Consider the following 10,000-nt stretch of genomic DNA (forward strand, 5'->3'; position numbering starts at 1 on the left):
ACACTGTACATACTAGAGATGGATTTCACCATCAATGGGTTCACTGGGTCTTGGATCTCTGTTAAATACACTAAATGAAACAGGAAGATAGGATGAGTAGATGGTGGATGTTATTGTGTACACTGTACATACTAGGGACGGGCTTCATCGTCAGTGGGTTCAATGGGTCTTGGATCTCGGTTAAGTACACTAGAGGAAAGAGAAGGATAGGGTGAGTGTGTGGTGGATGTTATTGGGTACACTGTACATACTAAGGACAGACTCCACCATCAATGGGTTCAATGGGTCTTGGATCTCGGTTAAGTACACTCGAGGAAAGAGAAGGATAGGGTGAGTGTGTGGTGGATGGTATTGGGTATACTGTAAATATTAAAGACGGATTTCACCATCAATGGGTTCAATGGGTCTTGGATCTCGGTTAATTACACTAGAGGAAAGAGGAGGATAGAGTGATTGGTTGGTGGGTGGTATTGGGTATATTGTACATACTAGGGACGGATTTCACCATCAATGGGTTCAATGGGTCTTGGATCTCTGTTAAATACACTAGAGGGAAAAGGCGGATAGGGTGAGTGGATGGTGGCCGGTATTGTGTATACTGTAGATACTAGGGACGGGCTTCATCAATGGGTTCAATGGGTCCTAGATTTCTGTTAAATGCACTAGAGGAAAGAGGCGAATAGGGTGAGTGGATGGTGGATGGTATTGGGTATACTGAACATACTAAAGACGGATTTCACCAACAGATGAGTTCAATGTGTCTTGGATCTCGGTTAAGTACACCAGAAGAAAGAGGAGGGTAGGGTGAGTGGATGGTGGGTGGTACTGGGTACACTGTACATACTAGGGACGGGCTTCATCAATGGGTTCAATGGGTCTTGGATCTCGATTAAGTGCACCAGAGGAAAGAGGCTGATAGGGTGAGTGTGTGGTGGATGGTATTAGGTACACTGTACATACTAGGGAAGGATTTCACCAACAATGTATTCACTGAGTCTTGGATCTCGATTAAGTGCATCAGAGGAAACAAGAAGATAGGGTGAGAGTGTGAAGGATGTTATTGGGTACACTGTACATACTAGGGACGGGCTTCATCATCATTGTGTTCACTGAGTCTTGGATCTCGATTAAGTGTATGACTTGGTACACAGTCATCAGTCTCTGGAATATAACGACAATAAAAATGAAGTTTTTTGAAGGAAAAGATGTAATAAACTTGGTCGTTTCCATGCATTCCGTGGCCTTTAGTTCCTGTGCTTAGAAATTAACATGAAGGTAACACTTCCCTGTTCAAAGAATTATTTTCACTTTATGATGTTGTAGGACTGCAACTTTGAAAATTTGCATAATGAAATGTTAAGCAAGAGAGTTAGCCACGAGAGAACACAAAATAAAAAGTAATCTGAACAACACGATAAAAAAAATCGTATTTTTACGGATGAAATAGTAACAACCAGGTTGGTCATTCTTTTTTATCCATCTGTTCATCTATTTGTTTATTTTGTTATGTTTGTTTATTCATTTCACTATTTGTCGTTATCGTCATTGTCATCATCATCATCTTCGTCGTCGTCGTCATCATCATCATCATCGTCGTCGTCATCATCATCGTCATCATCATCATCATCATCATCATCATCATCATCGTCATCGTCGTCACCATCACCACCACCATCATCATCATCATCGTCATCGTCGTCGTCATCATCACCACCATCATCATCATCATCGTCATCACCATCACATCATCATCATCATCATCATCATCATCATCATCATCATCACCATCACATCATCATCATAATCACCACCACCATCATCATCATCATAATCACCACCATCATCATCATCATCATCATAATCACCATCAGTAGCAGCAGCAGCAGCAGCAGAGCTGTAGTATCACCACTACATTTAATTTATTAGTTCATTGATTTCTGCAATGTAATGAAGACTGGGTTATTGATCAACTGGGCTTCCTTCTAGTAGAACAGTATACTTAATCCGTGAGGTACCAGTTAATATGAAATTATAATTTCTTTCTTAAAAAACAAACCCTGAGGTTAAGATATTTCAAATATTTTTTCGCCATTTTGAAGTATTCACGTTGACTCAGGTTTGAAGAAACCTCATATAATTTTTTTCATTAACCAAAAGAAAATTTTGGATTATGACGCTATCTCCTAAGAAAATCAAAGATCCCTGGGAGTGAAACCATTAAAGGAAAGAAAAAGTGATTAGTAAACAAACAAGGGAGACAGGGGATGCGATGTAAGATAACTTTGCGTCATATACTGCGCAGGTTGGAGTTAGATAACATCAACACAGTTAAATAATTTGTGGACTTTTTTATGTGTTTCTCCATGTACTGGCTGTCCCTGACGCCCGCTCAATATAAAAGATATGAACTCATTATCCCATTCCCACACACAAAGTGGGAAGTGAGAAACCCCTGATAAGGCAAGCCCTGTTAGTTACGACAACTCGTTTTTTTTTTTTTTTTTTTTTTTTTACCATGTTTGGCTTGCCTCGGGTTCCGGGAATCGAACTCACGACCATCTACTCCCGAGCTGGACACGGTATCCACTAAATCTTCATCATTGGCAAAAAAAAGAAAAAAAATAGCAATGCTAGATAGAGTACAGCGCCTGGAACAGCGCAGACAGGTATACATTGCAATAAAAATCCGTGACACATAGTCTTAGCTCCATGTTTTTATCATCTAAGGCAGAGGTTCTTAACCTTTTTTCTCCAATTCCCCACTTTTTAGTGAGCCAACTCTCCATTTCCCACCACAGCATCGGTCTTTGACCAATTCGATTTTAACCCATGCAGTGTTTAGTACGTAAATATACGCTTTGCTTTTTTGTGCCATTTTACGGCCCTTAATTTGACAACAAGAAGACACCAGAAACAAACAAAAAGAAACAAAAACACATCGATTAAAAAAAAAAAAAAAAAGACAGTGGTTCTTCTGTCCGACCGGTCATTCCCCACTTGGTAACTCCGCCATTCCCCACCAGTGGAGAATTCCCCACAAGTTAAGAATCACTGATCTAAGGCATTTGGCACCATTTGAATGATTTGTGACTGTGATGCATAAAATCAATTTTGGTATATTAACACCATTTGCGATGGGTAGCATTATTTGTTTTTTCATTGTGAAATGGAATTTGTAAAATTGAGTGACGTAGCAGGTCATTTCAACGGTTCCACCATAAGTTGTTTTCAGCGTAAATGCTTGTATTGTATTGTAGTTAAGTTGTTATATTGCATTTGTATTCTTAGTTCAAATGATGAAAAGACATTTTTAACTTATTTGCTAATTAAGAGGGTTGCCTCTCAACCGAGGAAAAATTAATTAACAAATGAATGAGAACAAATATTGAAGTCAACACATCTCGAACACCTTAGTTGATTTTCTTTTCTTTTCTTTTTTTACGAGCAACGGGCTGCGTCCGACCCCGCTACGCGGGGGCTCGGCTACCTTGGGCGAGCTCGCCTCGCTCACAGCTAATCAGTCATCTCTGTTGCCGTGACGTCACCGCTCTTGGCCATCAGTCGTTTCCGTTGCCGTGACGTCACCACTCTCGGCCAATCAGTCGTCTCCATTACCGTGACGCCACCTCAGCCAATCAGGGACCGGAGGGGACATGTCCCCTTGAAGAATTTCCGGTTTCCGGTCCGATTTAGATCAATATCAACAGGATTTCTTTTATTTGTATATACAGTAGAAGCTGAAACCAGTTCGCTGTTGTTAACAAAAATCAACATATAAGTACGGCAGTTACGTCCAGGAACAGATTTCCATGTTCACACTAGCGGTTTCAACCGCCGAAGTTTCAACCGCGGGAGTTCAGTTACAATGAAAGTCAATGGAAGCATTCACACACAACCGCGCATTTTTTCATTGACTCTAGAGTGTCAAATCATGTAAACATACTGGACTGTGAAAGTGCAGATATATTCATTATGGTAATATTATGATTTAATCTTAAATGGACAAGCAATGCGATACTTGAATAATATGCGTTGTCATTTATGATATGTAATATTAATTGTTATGGAAGTCACGATACATGATACAGCGTGTTTAACGTAATATAATGAATTTCTGATGTATCCTGTTTAATGGGACCTTTTTATTATTATTATTATTATTATTATTATTATTATTATTTTTTTTTTTTTTTTTTTTTTTTTTTTTTTTTTTTTTTTTTTTTTTTTTTTTTTTTTTTTTTTTTTTTTTTTTTTTTTTTTTTTTTTTTTTTTTTTTTAAGATGATGGGATTTAGTAAATTCGTAATGTACCTTACAATGGCTCGAGTATCTAGGGACTGAATTTCTAAATAAATGTGAACTAGTGTTTTTTCTCAATGCCTTTGATTGGACTCTTCAGATGAAACGAAGAAGATGGGAAGCCCACGCCAGGAGATGCTTAGCATCAATTGAAAATGTCACCTTTGCCCTACGTGCTTTGGGGACTGTTGGGGCAGATAATAGTCATTGCTAGGAATCAGAGACGTATGCGGGATTCGAACCCACAACTATGCGAATGTGTAAAGGTCATGTATGAGATACTGAATGAAGTTAGTACTGACATCCCTACAAACCAGAATCGTGTTTTTTTTTATTCATTTAAGTGTTTGTTTATCTAATTATTTAATTATTTATCTATTTAATTTACTTATTTTTCATCTAATTTATTTTGTTTGTTTACGTAGTTTATTTCATTTATTTTTATTTATTTATTTATCTAATTATTCATCTATTTATTTATTTATTCTATTTAATTATTATTATTATTTTTTTTTACTTTACCTCTTTTATTTACATTTATTTTTGTATTTATTTATCTAATTATTTATTCATTTATTTATTTGTTTATTTGTTTGTTTATTCATTTATTCATTTATATAATTAATCACTGTTTTATTACTTTATCTTTTTATTTACATTTATTTTTCTGTTTATTTATCTAATTATTTATTCATTTATATATTTATTTATTTGTTTATTCATTTATTTATTTATATAATTTATCAGTCAGTTTATTTATCTATTTATTTTGCTATTTAGACATTAATATCCACTCGCAAGACTACCGACTATTTTATATATATATAATTTATTTTATAATTTATTTATATAATTTATCAATCAGTTTATTTATCTATTCATTTTGCTATTTAGACATTAATATCCACTCGCAAGACTACCGACTATTTTTCATTTTACAAAGACAAAGACGGAGCATGCCGACAGGAGACCTTTTGATCCATATCTAGGTCGGATGCGAAAAAAAAATCATATTAATGATAAAATAATAAGTAAAAACTATGATAATGTAAATAACAAATAAAATACATAAATAGATGCATAGGTATAGTTAAACCCTCCAATCTCCCGCTTCCCCTCTCAGTACATCTCCTTTACCACCTCTGCGACTCCAGTTCTTCGGCGAAGAACAGAAGTACTAATTATCCCCGACAAAACACGACAAAATATAGTTGTATAAAAATACCCGTGATATACAATCCCTGACGCAAAGCGTAATATGTCTCTTGCGTTTCATAAGGAATTTTGCGGTCGGTTGCGTTTTAGCGATTTGTGATGTTTTTTTCTGTTTAAGCAATCAATTCTAAGGGCAGATATGTGTAATGCGTTCACGTGTGATTGATATCTTGTCGTGTTTTTGATCAACTTCCTACCTGCTTTTAGCTTGTGTCGTACTGAATTGGTCCCAAATATATTTCCACCACCACCGAAGACTTTGCAATCAATAGGCGAGACGTGGTATGTTGATTAGATATTTCGTGCTATTCAAAGTTTAGTGTGCAAGTTATGTGCATTGCAAGTAGTGCACATGATAAAGTATAATGGAAGGTGGTCGGTGATGAAATGCATTTGACGTAATGTGCAGTAACTGAAATATTATAGAGCATTGGGTAATGGCATACTTATGATCCAGAATATCGTAGTATACTTTTATGATTCAAGAATAATCTTCACTCAAAGAAAAAATGTGAATTACTTTTAGATACATAAAACACAAGGCCTCTCCACGTCCCCTCTATGGGGAATGATTGTATGGAAACCATATATCGCTTGTTTGCAAAAACGTCGTCATAACTCAAAATATCGAATTTTTCAGGAGAGGCATTTTAAAGTTTCAAAACGCTCTCAATATTATAAAAAGCCCTCAAACACCATAGGTGGAACATTTTTTGGAGCATCAAATACGCCTCTAAAGTTTATAGAAGTTGAAACAATCATAATCTTTACTAAGTCTAAAATATTTGTTGGAACAAGTTGGAACATGTAAGGTTATGTCGTTGGGATATTTAGCACTCCCTAGCGGTCAATTTTTGAGCTACAGATATGACACTGTTACCAAAAAAATCCGTGTTTGAAGATGAATATGTCTGTATAGATAACTCAAAAATTCAGTTTTTTGAGTTATGACGACGTTTTCGCAACAAGCGATATTCCCTCTTCACTCATCCAGCACACATTCAACATCTCATTAATTATTCCTGTCATTTTAGCTTCACCGAATGAAGGCTTATCTCCCTATACCGTCACACCGATATGGTCAGAGGCAATGCAGCAAGGCACAGCACCTTTAACTTCTATTATTTTTCCTTTAATATTACTCTCTTTACACCTCAATTTTATTATTACTTCGAGTCAAACTCTCTTGAGCTATATCCTTAGGCTTATCTCCCTATACCGTCACACCGCTATGGTCAGAGGCAATGCAGCAAGGCACAGCACCTTTAACTTCTATTATTTTTCCTTTAATATTACTCTCCTTACACCTCAATTTTATTATTTCTTCGACTCAAACTCTCTTGAGCTATATAGTCCCTTAGGCTTATCTTCCTATACCGTCACACCGATATGGTCAGAGGCAATGCAGCAAGGCACAGCACCTTTAACTTCTATTATTTTTCCTTTTATATTACTCTCCTTACACCTCAATTTTATTATTTCTTCGAGTCAAACTCTCTTGAGCTATATCCTTAGGCTTATCTCCCTATACCGTCACACCGATATGGTCAGAGGCAATGCAGCAAGGCACAGCACCTTTAACTTCTATTATTTTTCCTTTAATATTACTCTCCTTGCACCTCAATTTTATTATTTCTTCGAGTCAAACTCTCTTGAGCTATATCCTTAGGCTTATCTCCCTATACCGTCACACCGCTATGGTCAGAGGCAATGCAGCAAGGCACAGCACCTTTAACTTCTATTATTTTTCCTTTAATATTACTCTCCTTACACCTCAATTTTATTATTTCTTCGAGTCAAACTCTCTTGAGCTATATCCTTAGGCTTATCTCCCTATACCGTCACACCGCTATGGTCAGAGGCAATGCAGCAAGGCACAGCACCTTTAACTTCTATTATTTTTCCTTTAATATTACTCTCCTTACACCTCAATTTTATTATTTCTTCGAGTCAAACTCTCTTGAGCTATATAGTCCCTTAGGATAGAAGCATGGGTTATCGACAACTAAATATTTATACAAAGTCCAGACTAGGATGTATATATACCCTTGGGAGTGCTAAGGAAAAAATAATATTGAAATACTTGTAATGCTAGCCGAAATAGCTGTCACTACTGAGGATTTTAAGTAATCAAGTTTGAAACGCTTGTGAAGAGAAATAAAGACAGAAAAAAAAACAGCATTTAGTCTTTGGCTTAATAACAAATATTTATTTTACAAGAATATAAAGGATAGATTATATAGGATACTTGATCGTAAAGGAAATGAAATAGGTAGATGTTTAGACGTTTGGACAACACTGTTGTTCCTGTTATCTTTGATGACTTACGAGTAATGTTAACCTGGCTATTGTACAAAAGATATGTATGGAAGTGGTACACCTGAAGTACCAAGACTTAAGATATACACAGTGTATATTTGGGTGTATTTTGTATCGGCAGTTCTGCTTCATTATCGAAGTTATGGATTGCTGTCGAGGACATTAGCTTATTGAGCGACGCGGCACATAATACAAGTACTTTGTTTTCTCAAATTCTAAAGTTTCTCCTTGCAATTGTACGTTTTGAATATCGCAGTATGATGTATTAACAGTGTAATATTTATGTACTTAATGTTTTAAGGACTTTAATAGTACTTATGTATACCAATTAAGGACTTTGATAGTACTTCTATATACCAATTAAGGACTTTAATAGTACTTCTATATACCAATAATTAAGGATTTTAATAGTACTTCTATATACCAATTAAGGACTTTAATAGTACTTCTATATACCAATTAAGGACTTTAATAGTACTTCTATATACCAATTAAGGACTTTAATAGTACTTCTATATACCAGTTATGGGACATTTGTTAGTGACAGACTATCCACTCTAAAGAAATAAAAAAAATATTATAATCATCTTCTTCAGATCTCTTTTTACCACCTCCATGATTTTACCAATTAAGCTCAATATTTTCCCCAATTAAGGAATTGCTCGTTATCGCCAGCGAAAACTAATTTTTTTAGATTTGATTTTTGTGTGTATCTGCGCGTAATAATGAGTTGAACATTACTAGTAACGCGCTGTACTACATCCAGTAATTGGTGTTCAAGCGTTATTATCTGCAAAGTTTCGAATTTTGACGCGGGTTTTAATTGACACGTATCAAAATAGGTTTGCAATATGTATAGAATCAAGTATAACGAATAATTGCAAAATAGAAATGAAAATCAGCATTGCCTTGCAAGGAGGAGGAATAATATTTGTTAACGTAAATAAAGGCTTCCTGAAGTCGTATATCACACACGTATTTTTGGGTGGTAACTAATACAATTGCTCTTTCGTGGAAAATTGTATTTGTAATGTAAATGTCGAAAAACGTAAATTTACCGGGTAGTCACGAAGGCAGCATACATTGCCTGAATTGTAATATGAACTTCCTGTCACAGTTGTTGAATATGAGACATAAGACACTCACTCGCGGATGGAATGTTTTGACATTGTAAATGTAATGTTTAATTAAATTTCTGACGAATATCTCCGAATTTGCAATGTGCAATTACACTGCCCTAATGATACATAGTCGAGGATGAAACATGCAAATGTATTTCAACGCTTAAATGAAGTCGCTGGTGCTCTGGACGACGAGAAGAATATGCAGATGAAGGAGCAAAGATGTTCTAAACAATTAGGGAAAGTATTTGAAAAAAAAAATCTTGTATACTGGAAAATGAGCGAATTTCAATCAACCAAAGCATTGGACCGCATGAACTTGGAATCATAAATTCATCTTTAATACAGTAGACTGACGTTGTAACGTAGTGGATAGCTTTAATTTTTTCTTCTTTATTCTTATTATCATTATTGATACAAATTTGCTGTACTTGCCCGTACAGTATTAGATAATTGCCTTAACCCTTTGGCTGCATTTTACGATTTAGATTACTAATTCAGATTTTTAAAAATGTGATTTTATTCAGACGAAGGAAGCCATGTTGTATACATGATTTCAAGAAGTCTACAGCGACAATGGCGTTGTTGAGTTTATATAAGCTCAACAACGCCGTTGTCGCTGTAGACTTCTTGAAATCATATATATATATAACATATATATACATATATATATATATATATATATATATATATATATATATATACATACACATACCAAGGCTTTTTCCCCCTTACAAGTCTATGTATAGCGTACGTCAGGCACTTGGGTTGTTGGGAATCGGATACAAGGGCGGGATTCGAACCCACAACAAAGCGTATGTGAGACCAGCACGCTTCCTATTACGACACCAGTGCACCGCAATGCCAGTGCCACACTATGCGGCAGAGCCGGATGCGGCCAGATTATGGGAAAGTTCAATTAGCCTGATAAAATCAACTGGCGATAGCGTGAACTTTATATAACGACCACCGTCTCCTCCTGGTTGAAATATTATCATAACCTTTTGAGTCAAATGACTCATAATGGAGACTTTGCTGTAGCCAATA

The 10,000-nt window shown here is 35.7% G+C and overlaps 1 protein-coding gene across 2 annotated transcripts in view; it reads left to right on the forward strand.

Moving 5' to 3' along the window:
- The window catches only part of Dpp10 (Dipeptidyl peptidase 10), a 536,755-nt gene that overhangs the window by 466,918 nt on the left and 59,837 nt on the right, over positions 1–10,000 (forward strand). The gene's annotated exons all lie outside the window — the stretch shown is intronic.

The sequence above is a fragment of the Oratosquilla oratoria genome, chromosome 32 (assembly GCF_046742065.1).
Source record: "Oratosquilla oratoria isolate Oo_2021 chromosome 32, ASM4674206v1, whole genome shotgun sequence".
In the NCBI taxonomy this organism is placed as follows: Eukaryota; Metazoa; Arthropoda; class Malacostraca; order Stomatopoda; family Squillidae; genus Oratosquilla; species Oratosquilla oratoria.